The sequence below is a fragment of the Protobothrops mucrosquamatus genome, unplaced genomic scaffold (assembly GCF_001527695.2).
Source record: "Protobothrops mucrosquamatus isolate PMUCROS unplaced genomic scaffold, P.Mucros_1.0 scaffold1087, whole genome shotgun sequence".
NCBI classification, from domain to species: domain Eukaryota; kingdom Metazoa; phylum Chordata; class Lepidosauria; order Squamata; family Viperidae; genus Protobothrops; species Protobothrops mucrosquamatus.
The window spans coordinates 386,462-406,789 of NW_015387313.1; the positions used below are offsets into that span (position 1 = coordinate 386,462).

General features: G+C 36.6%; 1 protein-coding gene across 1 annotated transcript in view; it reads left to right on the forward strand.

Annotated features, from left to right (window-relative positions):
- SCUBE1 (signal peptide, CUB domain and EGF like domain containing 1) overlaps window positions 1-20,328 on the forward strand; it is a 238,713-nt gene that overhangs the window by 100,772 nt on the left and 117,613 nt on the right. The window lies entirely within an intron of this gene.

Below are 20,328 nucleotides of genomic sequence, written 5' to 3' on the forward strand. Positions count from 1 at the left end.
CAAGCTCACTGGCATTTTGCCTTGGCATGCCTGCAATGGGAAAATAAGCCCAAATGCTGCTAAACTTGTGGGTCACCCACTAATTGCAGCAACATTGGGATCAGCAGATGGTTTCCAGCCAACTGGGTATTTCCTACATGGTGTATATTAGTATATCTCTTGATTCAGAGTAACTATATTTAAGAACTCATGACATTCAGTATTTTTATCCATTAATTTACATTTCTAGCCTTTCAGAATAGAAATTTAGGTTGAGCGATGAGAGAAAAATGTAAGATATCCAAACTACTAGTAGTGCTGATAAAAGTAAACTTGTCAAGAAAATATATCAGATTTACACGTCTTTTAGTTTGTAGTACATTTCTTGACCAACCCAAATCCCAATGAATTCATTAATTTAATTCATTCAGGGAGGTTATACAATTAATTTATCATATCAGAGAGTTATGGTATTGCAACATTTGAATGTGTTTGATTTAAAATCTTTAAATAAAGTGATTTCCACATGCCAAATAGTGATTTCCACTATTTTCCATTATACAGTAATTGTGTCTGAGAAAGAGGTGAATCCATACCAAACATTAGCAGACATTTTACATTATTTGATGACCTGACATTACAATAAGCATGGGGCATTTCACAATGAATATTAATATGAGTTTTAACAGAACTGTGACATCTTACATTGATTTTGCTTTCCCCTTATCACACTGCCATGAAAGGGAAAACAAAATCATGAAATTTGTTGAGTACTTTGATTCTTTTGCCTTTTATATATCATTTTGAGAATTTAACTTTATTTTGGCTATGGATAAAGTATCTTTGAAATATGTCAAAAGTCTCGAAGATTAAAGGAGCTTGGTCCAGACACCAGGAAACTTCAATATCATCTTTCATGTATTTGTATGGCTGGTCTGGAAAGCTTTAGTTCTAATTTAGTAACTATCCTTAGTCTGGATTGTAAATCTGATTGCCAAGATATATATCTCTGACATTCTAATTTAATAATTTCTCAAGGAAAAGGGGGAGGCAGTTAGTTAGAAAAAAGGCTAGTCCTAAACTGCTAAAAGGTAACACCAGGATAATTATATACAGTTTTTCTGGATTTGGGCCTACACCTTTGCTCTAAAAGAGAGCCAGTTTGGTCTAGTGGTTAAGGCACGAGACTAGAAAGTGGAAAATTGTGAATACAAGTCCCACCTTAACTATGAAAGCCAGATGGGTGACTTTTAGATTAGTCATTCTCTCTCAGCCCAACCAATCTTACAAGGTGGTTGTTGTGGGCAAAATAGGAGGAAGAAGGTATATTGGATATGTTTGCTGCCTTGAATTATTTGCAAATATAATAAAGGCAGGACACAAATAACTAACAAAATAACAACAACAACCACAACCACCTATATACTCAGACGTTACCTTAACAGCTCTTAGGCTCTTGGTCAGGACTTGAACTGTTAACTTTTTACCAATCCCACCTGTGAATCGAACTGAAGATTAAAATTTTAATAATAACAACAACAACATCAACAACGATGATGATGATGATGGGAATGGGAATGCAAAGTTAATCAAGCAGGTTGAAAGCACTGTAAAAGTGACTAGAATGGAAGATATTCACTTTACAAAAGAAATGATGCAAAAACAAGCAAAGAGGGTCAAGAACTGGAGTGCCCCTGGTTTAGATGAGCTGCATGGATTCTAGTTGAAATCACTAACAGGTTTTCCTGCAAGATTAGCAAACCAGATGAATCAGGTTCTGGAAACACCAGAAAGTGAAAAATGGTTAACAACCAGAAGAACTCTTTTTATTCAGAAGGATGCAGAAAAGGGAAATAAACCTGAAAATTATAGGCCAATCACTTGCCTGCCAACAACATACAAATTACTTTCAGGCCAAATTTATGGATATCTCAAAAAGAAAGACTTGCTGCAAAAGGGTGCTGCAAAAATTCAAGAGGAACCAAAGACCAATTGATGATTGATAAACTGGTTTTGAAGAATTCAAATAAAAGATGATGGCCTGGATTGGTTATAAGAAAGCATTTGATTCTGTTCCACATAGCTGGATTGAGAAATGCTTAGACATTTTTGGAATTAGCAGCCACATCCAGAAATTCCTGAAGACTTCCACGAGCTATGGCAAACTATGTTGATGGCCTATGGAGAAGAACTTGGTGAAGTTGAAATCAAACGAGGACTCTTCCAAAGCGACTCATTGTTATTTGTACTTTCGATGGCACCACTAACAAGCATTTTGAATAAGACAAGCAGTGGCTATGAATTGGCTAAAAAAGGGTTGAAACTTTCCCATTTCTCTACGGCACGTGGATGATTTAAACTTGTTTGGAAAAACAAAAGCTGAATTGAGCTTACTACTGAAAAGCACTGAGGAGTTTAGTAGAGACATTGAAATGCAATTCGGCATTTGACAAATGTGCAACAATTGCTGTTAAGGCAGGAAAAATTGTTCAAGATGATGAATTCAAACCTGATAATCAAGAGTTGATAAAAGTTGATAAAAGCAGTAACACCAGAAGAAGGGTACAAGTACTTAGGAGTTTTGGAAGCTTCTGACCTGTTGCACAACCCAGTCAATGAAGCTACTTCAACAAAATATATAAAATACATAATATATAAAGCAAGTCTGGAAAATCTTGCGTTCAAAGCTGAGGGGAGGAAATATCATAAAGGCAATTAACACCTGGGCAGTGTCTGTAATATGACAGTCAGCTGCAATAATTGATTGGACTCAGCTAGAATTTGATAACTTGGATCGAAAGACAAGAAAACTAATAATGCACTATGCTCTGCATCCAAAAATTGATATTGATCTATCGTACTTGCCAATCTCTCAGGGTGGCAGAGGACAAACCGTAGAAGAGGAAAAACACAGCTTAAATGACTACATAAAAAAAGCCAAAGAGCCTTTGCTGAAGGAGATGAACAAGGGAAAAACAACAAGATTGAAAGCAGAATATTGAAAGGAAACAATTGAGCATCGAGTTTCTAATTAAAAAAAGAATATTTCCTAATTTTATTGTACTCACCAGTAGCCCTACCTTCACACTGGGGCCTTTGGTTCCATACAATGATACTCTGTCATTTACAGTAAGGAGTGTTTGAGATTTAGGAACATGCATCTCAAACTTTAATACCTCAGCTATTAATTTAGCAAATAGTAAAGGAGTACCAGGTCAACTATGGGGCAATCCCAGTTGTCTGTGAGATCGTGCTTCAATTGTGGATGCTTGAAATAGGTTGCAAGAACTGGCTTATAGGAAAATTGGTGTGGTGGACATAGAGATGGGAGTGTGGGAGGTCCAAATGATTGAGGCTTCTTTGTACTTGCAGGCTTTTGAAAGGTACCAATTAGCAAACAACAAAATGATAGTAATGAAATAATAAGGGATGGCAAAAATAAGTACAGCTTGCATTCAAACTGCACCAGAAAAAATATATTCTGAATATAACAATAATTTGAACCAAGTCATGATTATGATCAAAGAGGAAAGTTGATGATAAGTATTATGATTTGCCTGTGAATTTCTAACAGGCTTGTAAGGAGTGTAATTGTTAGTCAACAAAAAAATAGGACTGGAATATTCTTCTCAAAATAACCCTTAACATAGTGGCCAGCCATCAGCTTGATAGGCAGCATCTGCGTGCAGTAGTGTATATTTATATAGATGCACAGAAATCTGTATAAGACTCTCACGCACGACTACATTTTTTAAATAAATACCTCCGAGAAATGAGACTAAAATTTTAAACTCATGAAAATGGCAGGATTTTTACTGTTTTTAGGAAATGTAATTCTTGTGGTCAAAGACCTCTTTGCAGTCAAAACCCAGTAACTTCCATTAAATCTGCAACAGTTAGGCAATTCAATAATTGCCTGTAATTATTAATAATAATTCAAGGAAACTATAAGACAATCCTCACTGTTACTAGTTGAGAGATGAGCATTTTGTAAGCAAAGAGTTTGCTCCAGGCACAAAGAGTTCCATCTACTCACTCAAGAGTGGGAAGAGGTTTTAAGCCAATTTCTCACCTGTGGCCACTTTCAGATGTGGGACCTTCAACTCCAAGAATTCCTAACCAGATCAGGTTGAGAAACACTCATTTAAGCCCTTAAGAAAATGAAATCAGCACTGATAATCAATTATGGGGATGAGGAAGATCTGACTTATCAGTAGTAATCATGAAAGGGATCTGGATATCATTCATCTCTTGCATTGCAAAATGGGTGTATTAATTTAATATATAAATAAGCCAGGATAATTATTTTATTGTGCACATTGTAAAAATAAAAAGCAATTACTGTAGGATGTTGGGAGACTTCAAGATTATGGAGTAAAAGGGATGTTGTAAGACATTTGTCTGGTAAAAATATAGATGGTTGAAGTCGAAGATGTCTGTTGTGTTCTACTGTTCTATAATGAAGACATCTGCAGTAATATTTATATAATGAGCTTAATTTATATCAGGCAGGTTCAGCCTGTGGCCCGTGGGCACATGCCACCCTGGACAGTTAGCAATGCGGCCCCACAAGATAATTAAAAAAAATATAAACAACAATGGAAGTTTGCTATTTATATACATTAACTATATTAGATATTTTATATGTGGCCCAAGACAATGCCTCTTCACTCAGTGCAGGCAAGCCAAAAGCTTGGATAACCATGATTTATATATAGGGTATCATACTTGGCAAAATAAATTGCTACAGTCTTTTGTATCAGTTTTGTCTTTTGTATAAAAAGATACAATCTTTTGAAAAGGGACTGTCATTTTCAAAATTAAAAAGTTAGCTTATCATATGTTTAACTTAGAGATGTGCCCATTTGAATATTGATCTGTAGCTCGTAAATATCTTCCAAATTTGGTTAGGTACATGAAAGTGTGAAACTGCTGAGTTAAACAGTTATCTGATGTTAGCAATTTAAATGGATAATTAGTTGTGCTATTGGTTATTATTTGCCGTTCTGGCACTGTAATAATATAGTTTTGTCTTTATTGGAGATTACTTGTCCCATTTTAAAATTTTAAGCAAATGCATAACTTGCAAGAAACACAGCAGAAGAAAAGTTTTGCCTTATAAAACAATTTTCTATTGTTTTAAAACTTTTGAATACCTTAAAGTGATATTTCATTTGCACATTTTTCAGAAGATACTGCTTAAGCAAATACCATTTCTATGGCATTTAAATCACTTGCCTTTCTGGGTTTTGCTGTCAGTTCTGTCAAAAACATTTAATCTGATTAAGCGGTATCTCTGCTTCAAGGAAAACACATGGATTCAAATGACATCAATCCCTGAAGCTAACGCTGTCCTTGAGGCATATCACAGTTAAATAGTTAAAAAAGAATTTGAGTTTTAACCTCTGTAAGAAAAAACTAACTATATAAATGTGTATGTGAGAGAGACAGAGAATGTGTGATTTTTAAATTAAAGCATTCAACCTGAATTTAGTTGCAGTTTCTAAAATCTTTAATTGCATTTGTCATCAACAAACATATTAATAGAGCTTTCGATACATCATATAAGTGCTGCACCCATAAAAGCTACCTGACATTAATATCTCTTTCACACGTTAGGCTGCTAATAATGAAAAGAAAAGATAAAGAATGAAGACAAGATCAACTAATGACTTCATCCGTGTAGTCTGCTTGCCAATCATTTTGCAGTCATTCGTCATTGCTCACTTTCTGGATATTTTTTTCCTTTTTGGGCTGGGACTTTTTTTGTAGTATCCTATTCAAATGCTAACTTGTTTTGAATCTGGGTATTTTTTTCAAGATGTGGCGGTAAGATTTGGCCACCTAAACCTTAATAAGGCAAATGCAAGAACAGACTGCCAGTCCAGAAGGATGCACACTGCTTGAAGTGTGTTTGCACCATTCGTCCAGACCAAGTATTCATGCTAAACTGTCTGAACAGTTGAATGGTCCCGGTCAGGGGTAGGCAACCTTGGTTCTTTTATGACTTCTGGGAGTTGAAGTCCACGAGTCATAAAAGAACCAAGGTTGTCTACCCCTGGTCCAGGAGATTAATAAGAAAAGAGTTGTCAGGGTCGAGAGCCTGTGTTAGGTGGAGTCTTTTTGTAAGCTGAGTGGTTTCAGCATATCAAAGTTGGGGATGGATGTCAAGAAAGTCAAGATAGTAGTTACGGGAGCAGGAACAAAGATCAGTCCCTTTACACATGTTTGCTATTGTTTGCAACTTACTCCACTTTAATTCCCTAAGGTTGTTGTTTTTTAGTTAACTTTTAGTGCATTTGCTTTCAAATTGAATTGTATGGTAAGCCTTTGTCATCTAGAATAGAATAGAGCTGGGAGGGACCGGGGGGGCTCAAGCAGGAGAACCTATACCATCTCAGACCAGTGACTGTCCAGTCTCTTCTTAAAAACCTCCAATGATGGAGCGCCCACGATTTCTGAAGGCAAGCTGTTCCACTGGTTAATTGTCCTCACTGTTAGGAAGTTTCTCATTAATTCCAGGTTGCTTTTCTCTTTGGTCAGTTTCCAACCATTGTTTCTTGTCCTGCCTTCTGGTGCTTTGGAGAATAGTTTGACGCCCTCATCTTTGTGGCAGCCCCTCAAATACTAAGGTTTAGGTGGCCAAATCTTACTGCCAAGCTGATATATATCCCAACTAATATAAATGAAGAGAACTCTTGTGGAGCATAAAAGGTTTACAATTAATGAATAGTGTCTCTAAGTCCACATCACAAAATTTATTTAGTGTAATTACATTTTTATACCATCGGTTGTTAATATAAAAACAGATACCCTCACCCTTATGACTCGTGCAGGAAATTGACAAAAAGGTCCTGAATAAAGGTCTGGCCACTTCTTGCTTCATTGTGCACGTCAGTTCGGCCATCTTTAAACATGCGACACCATTGACATATGACACCTTCACTCATCACGTTTGGTCCGTAAACATTACACAATTCGTGATGAATCACAGCTGCCAAAAGTTTTTTTAAACACAGGAATTGTATTACTGCACGTACTTCACATTTGGCAGGATTTTCTATGGCAGGGTTATTTTCAATTGATCTAGCGGACGAGTCAACTGCAACACAACCTTTTCCTTCCACTCCTCACTGCGTACTGAACTACTGCGCGCGGCACCATAGGACGGGCATCGCTAACCCCGCCTATTTCTCACACGTGCTCAAATGGAGATTTATTTCCAAATTGCCCTCCTAAAAGTATCTGTGACAGCTTGGTAACTTTAAGAAGCGTGGACTTCAATTTCCAGAATTCTCTATCCAACATACATGGGTAAAGAACGAATGAACACTTCTCCAACTCTCTTAATACTAGAATTAGAGGCCACCCAATGAAACTGGCTTCTTTCTCTGTTAGTCCTGATCAGGTCAAGGTTAATAATACTTAGAATTCATGTAATGACAGTCATAGAAACAGAATATTTTCATCTGAAGAAGACACCACAAAGTTTTATTTTCCACCTTCATAATGAAACGAAAAAGGAAATACAGGTACTGGAATTCATGTATATGCTAAAGATATAAGTCAGTATAAAAGTTAGCATGTATATATTGTGAGGGGGAAAAAGCTGGATAACCGGCTACTATGTATTTTGACAGAATCTACATCAAACTAGAAGCCAAATGTCACTGGAATACGTCAGAAATATGGAAAGCAATGGGAAAGAACAATGCCAGATGAACCCAGTATGTGAGTCTTTACTCTAAGAATATGTAGGCCTTGATCAAAGACCAATCTGAAGTCTCGGCCGTCCTCCAAGTTGCATCAAAATAGCCACCAAGAAAAGGAAAAACAAGCATATGCCCAGGCTCAAAAGAAAAAAATAGTCGAGATTGTAGAAAGCAGTGATCATAAAAGGTTTGCATGATGAGAGCAAGTGACTGGAGAAAAGAAACTGATAGTGTGACGCAACAGGAGGAGCCAAGGAAACCAGCCATGGGTGGGACATTCCAGCAAGATTGCAGAACTATATCCAGTAAACACTATAGTAGTGCCCAGTGAAATTCAGGCAATCAGCTATAAAGTTATATTTCCTTGTGCATCAGTTTACATTTGCATACACTAAGATCATTTGCAGTTTTGTTGCATATTCAACAACCGTGTAATGATCATGCTAAAATTCTCCATACTCTATTTAAAATGACATGAATAATGTGAAGTCTTTTGCAAATATTACTCTTGCTTTGCTCAATGTAAACCTCGGATCATGTACAAATGAGCTACAGTTCTAACAGGATAATGGAGAAAATTCTAACAAGCTTTATAGAACAATACAGTAGTATAGTGTGTTTTTACTTTTTATTCCATATAGAGTTCGAAGTAGTTTCCAAGCAACATTCCTACAGGGTGAAAGGGTTAAAAGAAGTGAAGGAGTTTGGCTTGCTTATCCAATTGAAAGAATGTATAAAATTCACTCTTGAAGTTTGATGTAAGTTTGAAGGTTCTGACAGTGAGAAAAAAAATGAGAATCCCTGAAGCTATCTTGACAGCTGTTTCCAAGCTATCTTTCAATCCTGCTATAAGCGTCAACATAATTGCGTGATCTGCAACCCCTTTCAGCTTCTAAAGCTTTGCAGAATTTGTATGGACAATTTACAATTTGCTGTCATTTCATTCAACCGTTTAACATTTGGACAGATACATCAAAGATACAGAATATATATATATATATGTGTGTATGTGTAATTTCCAAAATATGCATTATTAAGGCCCAAAAATTAAAGCATAGCCAATTAAATGTTCATAAGTGTACATACATTGATCCATTTACTAAAGTTATATTCTGCTTATCTACCTAGAGATTGTAGGTGGTTCTGAAAACCAAATATTGGTTTATAAAGCCACATCTGAAACCCTGACTCTGATCTCAAGCAGATCATTTTGCTAATTAGAGATTCCAACACAAAGCTATTTATATAGGAAGCAGGAGCTTCAGACGAGGGATTCAGATGATATCTGTTTCCATTTTATTTTATTTTATTGTAAGCTGCCCACATTCGCTTGGCAGAGTGAGAGCGGCAGCATATATATTTAATAAATAAATTTTCTGGTTAGCAGCAGATAATAAACTTTAATGGTATAAACCTTGGTAGGAACCTTAATCTGTTGCCGTAACCCTTCATTTTGCCAGCTTTGTCACAGATTTGCTTTGGATGGATCAGGCAGGACAAATCTGTTTATATTTTATATTGTAAATCTAAAGCAGGGGTGTCAAACTGCCGGCCTGCGGGCCGGTTTCATCATACCGGAGCTGCGCCCACCCCATTGCCGGCAATGGCAAAAAAGCTCCGATACGTCGCGCGACGTCATGTGACGTCGCGAGTTTGACATGCTTGATCTAAAGTAATGTTTCTTAATCTGGATAACTTCAGCCCCAGAATATCCCAGCTCAGAATTCCAGGATACTGGCTGGGAAATTCTGGACGTTGAACTTCACACATCTTAGAGTTGCCCAGGTTGAGAAGCACTGATCTATAGTATAGATTTTACTTCTGAAGCATTCTCTATACTGTTTCAGTTAGCCTCTAAATTTTAACAAAGTCTTAATCCTATGTTTGTGCCTAACCTGACCTATCCCCTATAAAGTTTCCTATAATCCCACTGATTACAGAGCTGGCAGTGTCTTTTGTTAGCTTGGTGGACTGAGTTAATAGAAAAGAATGTAGAGTCTCTGTTTTTATTTCTATCTCTGCTCCTTCAAGCACTGAGGAGATTTTTGGGTTGGCTTTCACTTTCATAGGCTTCTTACACATGCTTTCTTAGTTTTAAACGCCTTGTTCCTGTGTTTCTTGGCAATTCCAGGGGGATGAGTCACTTAAAAATAAATTCACCCTTTAGCCCAGCTGGAAGGCTGTTTCTCCTTAGCTTACATGGAACTCTCAGTTGACTGTGCTTTTTTCTCTTGACCCCATAGCAATTTATCTCTCTCTGCTTTTGGTTGTCCCGTACCTTTCTCTTTCTGGACTCATGTCTTCTGTCTTTTTTTGATGAACTGACATGGTCTGGGTTGCCAACCACCAGCTCCTTCTTTCACACAATGGAGGTTTCATGCTGCAGCCACTACCAATCACTAAGCCACCTTGCACTTAGCTTCTCTGCTCCTTAGTTCTGTTTACCAGAGGAAAGCTGGTCAGTAAGTAGAGAACATGTCAAGATTGTCTCTTGACTAGAAGAGTTGTAGATCTATTCTATAGTAAATGATTGGTATCTTCCAGAATACCATCATGGAGAAAAATCTGTGCTGCTCAGAATTTTTAGAGCTGTGCTTCTCTGTGTACATACATGTGAAGGAAGAGTTTGATGATCGTTCTTGAGAGGAAAAAATAAACAAGCACAATGAGAAAAAAGAAAACAAAGAAATGAGTAAATAGTTAATGTATAAGCATCAAAGAATTAAAGAAGAGAAGCTTGAACTGATTTTGAGCCTGTGTTTATTACAAACTTAATATTGCACAATAGCTTTATTTCTATTTGTACCAATGCAAAAATATTTGTACAAATCACCTGGGAACTTTTCCCTCAAGAAAGGTAGAACAATCATCAGGTGATCCAATCTGTAATCCAGGTGAGGCAGCTAAGTTGATCACACATTTTGAAGTTTTGGGGGCTGCTAGACCACCTCATAGTTTTGAATCCTGTAATATCTTGATCTTTTATTTGATTGCATACAAAGATTGTTATTTGTCTCTGTCATTCATTTAGTACCTTTTTTCATATTAACATATTAACATTAAATATTTCCTATTTTTGTTAATTAGGAAGATCTGCAGGCATTTGGAGTGGAAAGTTAAGCCTAGGTTGAAATGTTCATTTTAATGCCTGCAGATCTTCCTAATTAACAAAAATAGTTTCAACTTTCTTAATATTAAAATATCTGGGAATAATTATTTTTAATACACCTTTATTATTTTTGTCAGATATATTTTCTGGGTAGTTAATTTTTTAACTACCCAGAAAATATATCTGACAAAAATAATAAAGGTGTATTAAAAAATTTTTTAACAATAATATTCAACCCCATTATTTGATGCAAATATTATTTTTAAGTAAAGTTCTGTTTCAACATTTCAACATTTGATTTTTGTCCGTATTAGTTCAATACCTCAACATCAAATCATTCTGAATTATGTCTTCATTATCAATAAGACTCATGTGGTTGGGGATTTGGTAAGTGCAACATTATTATCTTATTATTTCAATTTTTATTCTTAAATTGCTGATTCCATGATGTGTCTTTTTTGGCAATGACTCTAATATCAATAATAAAGAGAAAAGAGAACAAATTCATTATGATTCATTTTTTTAAATAAAAGCAACAATAAAAGCCATAAAGAACTTAAATGCCTATACACTAACACTCAAAGTTTAGAAAACGAACAGGATGAACTTGAAGTACTAGTATGTGAGGGTAGGTATCTGCCATCACAGAAACTGGGATAGAATTAAAAAAGAATGACATTGCCATAGATATGTACTATATAGGTCACCCAACCAAGCAGAAGAAATAATGAACTGTTTGCTAATCAATTAACAAATGTATGTAGGAAATGCACCACAGTAGTAATGGGGGATTTTATTTGCCGAGACATCAACTGGGAGACAAAGTGGGAGATCAAAAAGGTTCCTGACTAATCTAGCTGACAACTTTGGCACCCAAGTTGTTATTCTTACTAACAGAGAAGAAATGATAGAGGTGATTGAGGAACTTTGCGGCAAAGTGATTATGTCATATCAGAATTCAATATAAAGCAGACACAAGCAACAGAACATAATCAAACCAGAGTCTTATGCTTTAAAAGAACTGATTTTAGCAAACTCGGAGAAAGCTTGGGAAGGATCCCATGGAATAAAATCTTAAAGGGAAAATCAACTAAAGAAGCTTGAGAAACTCTGAAACATATAATTATAAAAGTCCAATCCAGGTCAATACCACTGAAAAAGAAAACCAAGAAAACCAAGAAAAAAACAACATGGTTGAATAAAGAACTCTCTGAGCAATTGAGAGAAAAAAGGGATAAGTGCAAAAAAGTGGAAAAAGGGACACATAACTAAGGCAAAATACCAATAAATATCCAAGTACTGCAAAGATGAAGTTAGGAAAGCTAAGGCTCTGAACGAAATAAGACTTGCAGCAAATATCAAAAGCAACAAAAAAAAGTTGCTTTCAACACATAAAAAACAAGAAAAAAGTCAAAGGAAAAAAATTAGTCCACTAATTGGAAAAGATGGCAAAGACGTAATGGGCAATGGAGAGAAAGCACAGCTGTTTAATTCATTCTTTGCATTTGTCTTCATGGAAAAAGAACACAACTTACCAAAACAAAACCATAAAAGACAGGCTAGGAATGAAAATAAAAATATGCAAAAATAAGGTAAGAAAATACCTATCAGCCCTAGATGGATTCAAATCATCGGGTCCTGATGGATTACATCCCAGAGTTCCGAAGGAACTAGCAGACATGATCTCAGAACCATTGAACCACATTTTTCAAAGTTCTTGGAGCACTGGAGAACTACCAGAACTGGAAAAGAGATGTGGTCCCCATCTTCAAAAAAGGGGGGAAAAACAGATCCAGGAAAACACAGACCAATCAGCCTGACATCAATATCTGGGAAGATCTTGGAAACGAATGAAGCAACAAATCTGCAAAGCAAACAAAGTTATAATCAGAAGTCAAAAACAGATTATAATAATAATAATAGTAAAGTTGGAAGGGACCTTGAAGGTCATCTAGTCCAACCCCCTGCCAAACAAATCTTATTTCATTATTTGACAATATGACTAAATTAGTGAATCAGCGAAATGTTGTGGATATAGTATACTTAGATTTCAGTAAGGCATTTGACAAAGTAGACCACAATCTACTTCTTGGTAAGCTAGAAAAATGTGTGATACACAGCATCACCACCAGATGGATTGGTAACTGGCTGATAAACTGTACTCAGCATGTAGTCCTCAACGAAGCTACATCCACATGGAGGGAAGTAAATAGTGGGATACCCCAAGGTTCTGTTTTAGGCCCAATACTTCAAAAATGAACTCGATGAGGGAATAGAAGGGGAACTCATCAAATTTGCAGAGGACAGATGGATCTTGATAGACTTGAACATTGAATCCTATCTAACAAAATGTATTTCAGTGTAGATAAAAGTAAGGCTTTACATTTAGGCAAGAAAAACCAACTGTACAGGTACAGACTAGGACGGTGAAACTTGACAATACCAGTAACTGTGAGAGGGATCTTGGAGTCCTAGTGGACAATCACTTAAAATATGAGCCAGCAATATGTGGCAGCAGCCAAAAAAATGCAATCCTAGGCTGCATTAATGGATAGAATCAAAGATCATGTGAAATATTAGTACCACTTTATAAAGCCTTAGTACAGCCATACTGCATCCAGTTTTGATCACCACAATATAAAAAAGATGCTGAGACTCTGGAAAGAGTTCAGAGAAGAGCAACAAAGATTAGAGGGCTGGAGTTTAAAACATGTTGATCAGGATTCTGATAACTCTGACAATTGGTCTAAATGTTTTTTTGTTGAGATGACAGAGTTAAAGTTCACGCCTTAGCTAGCTTTTAGGGTTGTGGAAAGTTCCATAAGAAACCGCAAGCCTGTGGGTTAAACATGTGATCCAAGCCACCCAAGGAATACATGAGTATTTTTTTAACTTCTATACCTTATCTTCTGACTTCTTCTTATGTAACCAAGTAAAAATAAGAAATCTATATATGCTTGCTTCAACCTGTGTTCAGGATTCTTCCAATCTTACAGGAGCATGAATAAACATGCTCTTTTTTAAGAGAGATAATCTGGATTCCATCTCTTTGTTCGCACCAAGCTACACCTGATCCACCCCAACATCCTCCCCAACACATGCAGGAATTGGGTATGTCTAATCTAGTGAAAAGAAGGACTGGGGGAGACATGATAGCAGTGTTCCAATATTTGAGGGGTTGGCACAAAAATGAGGGGGGAGACTATTTTCCAAAGCACCAGAAGGCAAGACAAGAACCAGTGGATGGAGACTAATCAAGGAGAGAAGCAACCTAGAACTAAGAAGAAATTTACTAAGGTGAGGGTAATCAATCAATGGAATAGCTTGCTTTCAGAATTTTGGGTGCTCCATCACTGGAGGCTTTCAGGAAGAGACTGGACAGCCATTTATCTAAAATGGTATAGGGTCTCCTGCCCATGGAGGGGTTGGACCAGATGACTTCCAAGGTCCCTTCCAACTCTGTTATTCTATGTTCTATGTACCATTATTACTTTGGCTTTTTGTTCTTTTCTGCGGAAAAACATCAGAGTCACAATTCATCTTCTTCAGTGTTCTCATCATAAAAAAACCTTCCAATTATCAAAAACTTTAACTCATATAGAAATAGCATAATCACCTTCTTGCTTTTTTGATTTATATTATTAACAACTCATAAGATATATCTAATGTTACCTCTCATATATTTGGAACGAATCCTGTCTGATCAGGCAGTGTTGATTATTCTGTTTGCAAATATTGCTGTAAAAAGCTTATAATCTACATTGAGTAAGATAAACAGTTCTCTCCAACTCAGAAAAGGCTGGGTCACTTTTCTCTTTTATCAAGCATCTTTCTATGATGAAGGAATTTCTTGACATTCTGGAATCTCATTCATTATCTGAGTTGATTGTTTAACCAAAATTTCTTGGAAAGGTTTGTAGTAAATTGCAGAGAAGTAATGAGGTCCCTGGAACTTTGCTCATTTTTAGTTCTTATTACTTCTTTAGTTTCAAGTTCTGTTCTGAGTTTACTAAGAGTTTTCTTTTGTTTTCATTTAAATACTATTGTATTTAAATGTCTTTTAACTACATAATCTTGATAATATATATTGAATAATATTTACTCTAAAGAAGTATTCATTACATCTTCCAGACTCTTCTCTATGACTTTTCTTCCAAAAGGTCAATTTAGGAACTTCCAAGTTGTTAAATACGTCTGGCTTGGACACTTAGAATAGATTTGTGAATTTGAATTCGCTTGTTTCCAAGTTTATTATTTTTATTTATTTTATTAAATTTACATGCCACTCTTCTCACTATTAAGCAATTGTTTATTAATCTCATATTTAGCAATAGTGTAAAAAGGTTTTATGATTCAAGCATGTCTAATAATTTTATAGAGTAGCAGTTTAAAACAGGAGTCTTCAAACTTGGCTCTTTTATGACTTGTGGACTTCAACTCCTAGAATTCCTCAGCCAGGCACGCTGGCTGAGGAATTCTGGGAGATGACATCCACAAGTCATAAAAGGGCCAAGTTTGAAGACCCCTGGTTTAAAATAAGGAATTTACAAGCCAGCTTGAAAGTGACACCTTCCTCCTTCTTTCCAAAATACTGGCAGCAAGATTGGTACTTGGATGAAGTGATACAACTAATTGTCAGGGACCAGTGAACACTCCATCTCGCATAAAAGAGGGCCAAACTAAGGATTCTGACAGGATAGCAACAATCCAATCCTGGCACTGGTACTGCAAAACCAGATGTTGGCCCTGCAGCTCCCAGCTATGATACACTGTGAATGCAGGTGCATTAGGTGAAAACCAGAAGTTATCTTGGCAAAGAAGTTGGCAGAATAACTTTCCTCATGAACTTTTGCTGCCAACAAAATCAAGGTTAATTAGCTTCATCTGCATCTGAATGGAAAATGCAAAAGCCTTTTTCCAGATGACTTTTTTTTTGTTTTTGAACGTTGCCCTTCTCTAATAATGTCATAAATCGTATATCAGTGATATACAGTATGCATGATTGTGTAGTTGAACATTTCGCCAGTCAATCCTGAACAAATACTGGAGATGGTAAATAATGGCAAAAGATTTGCGCTATTATTTAATAATCCATATAATGTGAACAATTACTTGCTCTCTGTCAGCAAGGAAATAATTATAGGGATTATTCATATATGGCCTTGAGATGAAGGATTTTTATGATGGACAGACCACATGGCTGAGATTTAATCTGCATAGGCATTTATGCCCGTCGGCTTAACTAGAATGCTTTCACCATATTTGATGAGTGACACTTTTTTTTAACCTTGGATTTTTCTTTTGTACCTTGCTGGTACAAACTGTAAATTTGTGAGCAACTGATTGATTTCAAAGAACTTTGTAGAAATGGACAGATGTTCTGATTCAATGTCTTTTTGTTGTTGCTGTTTTGAGACAAGGAGAAATGTCGGGCTTTCTTTAGCCAGATATCTTCTGCATTCTTGCCTCTGACAAGTATTTTGCTGTTCACATATTATCTAACAGTCTATCATGAAGCTGTCAAGTATCTCTGCTCCTTATATATGTTGATGACATCATCCATTAGCTAAGAATCATTTAGCTGGAATTAATACAATGTTGCTGTGCCTCATGAAAGCCAGTTTAATGTAGTGGTTAAAGGCACCAGACTAGAAACCAAGAAACTCTGAGTACTAATCTTGCCTCACTGGAGAAGAGCCTAATGCTGGGAAAGACTGAGGGCAATAGAAGAAGGGGACGACAGAGAATGAGGTGGCTGGATGGAGTCACTGAAGCAGTAGGCATGAGCTTAAATGGACTCCAGAAGATGGTAGAGGACAGGAAGGCCTGGAGGAACGTTGTCCATGGGGTTGCGATGGGTCAGACATGACTTCGCAACTAACAACAACAACAATCTTGCCTTAGAGATAAAGCCAACTACGTAACTTTGGCCAATCTCTCTCAGCCTTGAGAAGAAGGCAGGCGTTAACTGCTCTTGAAAATTATAGGGATCTGTTCAAAAAGTCACCAGGACTCCAAGGAGTACATACTTGCAAACATAAATTGTCTCCCATACTCATTAGTAGAAGGACCTTTCTTACAGCATATTCTGAAGAAGCTTTGAACTCTTTTGGTGACTTTAGTTCTAAGGTATGATGTGGCCTAACATAGAAAGGACTATATAGCCATCTGCCAAGAAAATGTCAAGGATACCCTAAGAGAAGTTCAACTTCTAGTGACTTCCCGGACACATCCATATATTTTCTTGGCAATATTCTTCAGAAGTGAATAGTCTTTGTCTTCTTCCAGGATGTCTTTTCAACTTGCCAGTCTTGTCTGAAGTCTTAGTTTTTCCTGAAAAACTTTCATCCAGTTCTTAATCAGATCTTAATTAAAAAAAAAAAAACCAGCTAGGAGCTCCTTAACAAGTGGACATGAGACAAAGTGAATAATTAAAGAAGCATTCTGTCCTAATACAAAATATCACAACCAGAATGCTGGGTTTACATCTGAAGAAGAGACCCTCAGAACAAAAAAACATGGCTGTGATTGAAATGACTGTTGCAGGACAAATGTTACATTACAGCTGTGGTGATAAACTCCTATTTCACCCTCAAGCTCTGATTTCCCCAGTGAAGCAAAATATAACCTTTCATTATGTCCTGTGTATAAAACTATAGAATAATTTCAAATTCAATGGAACAGGTCAACCAAAAAGAAGCCTTGATGTGCAACCTTATCTTAAACTAATATAACAGTTTTCAAGATTGTTGCCACCCTAACAGAAAAGAGAGGGCAAAAAGGAGAGATGCTCGAATCAATAATACTTTATTTGAATACTTTGAATAGTAGATCCATGACAGTTGCATCAAAATAATCAGTTTTAAGGTTTCAGAGCACAGGTCTCTGTGGCAAGTTATCATTCTCAAGGAATGGCTATAATCTGTGAAGGACCAACTAGAAAGGGGTCTCGAAGCCCTTTCAAATTGTGCACTTAGTTCTTCATGAACTATGTAAATGCCCTCATAATTCCCAGAGAATCGGGAACTATTTAGTCTCAGTACCCACAATTTCTGGAGGCAAGCCATTCTTTATTTGTTCTGACAGGAAATTTCTCCCTAATTCTAGGTTGGATTGCTCTTCTTCTCTTGCTCGGAAAATAGGTTGACCCACTCTTCTCTGTGACAGCCTCTCAAATATTGGAAGACTGCTATCATGTCAGCCCTAAACCTTCTCTTTATTAGACTAGACCAGGGGTAGGCAACCTGGGCTCTTTTATGACTCGTGGACTTCAACTCCCAGAATTCCTGAGCCAGCCATGCTGAGGGGAAAGGGAGAGTTTCCAAGCTGAGCCATGTTGGCTCAGGAATTCTGGGAGTTGAAGTCCACGAGTCATAAAACAGCCAAGGTTGCCTACCCCTGGACTAGACATTCCCAGTTCCTACCACTGTTCATTGTATGATTTAGCTTCCAACTACCCTCTGTTGATGCAGCCTAGGACTGCATTGACTTTTTTTGCAGTTACAGTGCATACAGGCTGCTGGCTGATGCTTAAGTGACTCCTTGGTCTAATCTGTAACTGCTTTGTCCTCAGTAAAGTATACAAATGAACCAGAAGTCTTTCTTTGCTAATTATTCTAAGTGGGAAGGATGACAGCTGGATCTTAGCATGTAGCCATTCAAAGATTCTCTAGTGAGATCTTTGTTATGTGATCATTGTTCATGACACTTCGATGAGGCTGTATTCATATGAAATGAATGTCAATTTAAAATTAATGTCTATTTAAATAAATGGAATGGGACAACTCGCCATGGACAACTTGCCACGAGACAGCTCGCTGCGGGATAACTCAACAATTTAATTCAATTATTTAAAATAATTAAACAAATATTTTAGTTTTTGTCATTCACATTTCATTTTGTCCCTCCTTTGGCATCCTTTCTTTAGTGATTCTATTCCACTATTTCTTTGATATTAGTGAAACGCTTGTCGCACGATGAGTTGTCCCATGGTGAGTTGACTATGGCAATTTGTCATAGACCCTTAAATAAAGATGTCCATAAGAAGTATGTATATCACCATGTCATCAATACTTCATGTAAGTATTATTCTCTCAGGAAACTGACAATATTATCTCCTCCTGCATCCTTGGTTTTACATTGATGACAAGCTCCTTTCCTCAGAACAGTTTTATCCAGAACAAATTGCATTACCTACATGAAGGACTCTTGGCAAGGGATGGGTTGCACTTCATGAAAACAGGGGAAAATCTGCTCGGAAAGTAAATGGCTCAACCCATCAGAAGGACTTTAAATAAAAATTGAGGGGGAGGGTGACCAATCTTTAGAATCTTAGAACACAAAACCAGTCATAAACCCAATGAAAACAAACAATGAGGTAGGGATTGATGAGAAATAGAAAAACTCAAACACCAAATAGGAGTTACAGGAAATCTACCCATGGACAGGAATAAAAGTTTCAAATGCCTATAAGTTTGGGAAACAAACAGGGTGAACGAGAAACAATAGTACACAAGGGTATATATAGTTGCCATTACAGAAATTTGGTGGGATGAAACTCATGACTGGAATGTACTGATGGATGGATACAAATTTTTCAAAAAAGAGGAGGTAGAGTTGCAAAAAGATCTACAAAAAGAGGAGGTAGAGTTGCACTATATGCAAGCGATCACTACATATCTACAGAAATGCACATGATCAAAGATGAAAATCCCCTACAATACATATGGGTCAATATAAAACGAAAAAGGAGTGACATTGCTATAAGTGTATACTACAGATCATCCAATCAATCAGAAGAAATAGATGAACTTTTTGCCAACCAGTTAACAAATCTATGTAGGAAACATACCACAGTAATAATGGAGACTCAACTACCCTGATATCAACTGGGAGACAAACTCTGCAGCAAGTGGGAGATCAAACAGATTCCTAACCAACTTAGTTGCTGGAACTTTGGATGAGAGTGACCACATCATATTGAAATTTAGTATAATGTAAACACAAGCAATAGAACATAATCCAATCAGAAAATAGCTAATTTTAACAAATTTAGAGAGACCCTAGGAAAGATTCCATGAATGAAAATCCTAAAGAGGAAAACAACTCAAGAACTGTGAGAAACTCTGTAAAATATGATCATAAAAGCCCAGTCCAATACAATAGCACTGAAAAAGAAAAACAAGAAATCCAAGAAGAAGCCAGCATGGTTATACAAAGATCTCTCTGATAAACTGAAAGACAAAAAGGACAAGTACAAAAAAATGGAAAGAGGGACACATAACTAAGGCAGAATATCAGAGATAGCCCGAATCTGCAAAGATGAAGTCAGGAAAACAAACACTCAGAATGAACAAAAACTTGTAACAAAAGTCAAAGATAATAAAAAAAAGTTTATTTAAACGTATTAATAGCAAGAAAAAACTCAAGGAAAACAGTCGGTCCACTAAAGAGAGAAGATGGCAAAAAAGTAAGAGGCAGTAGAGAGAAAGCAGAGCTGCTTAACTCATTCTTTGCCTCAGTCTTCAC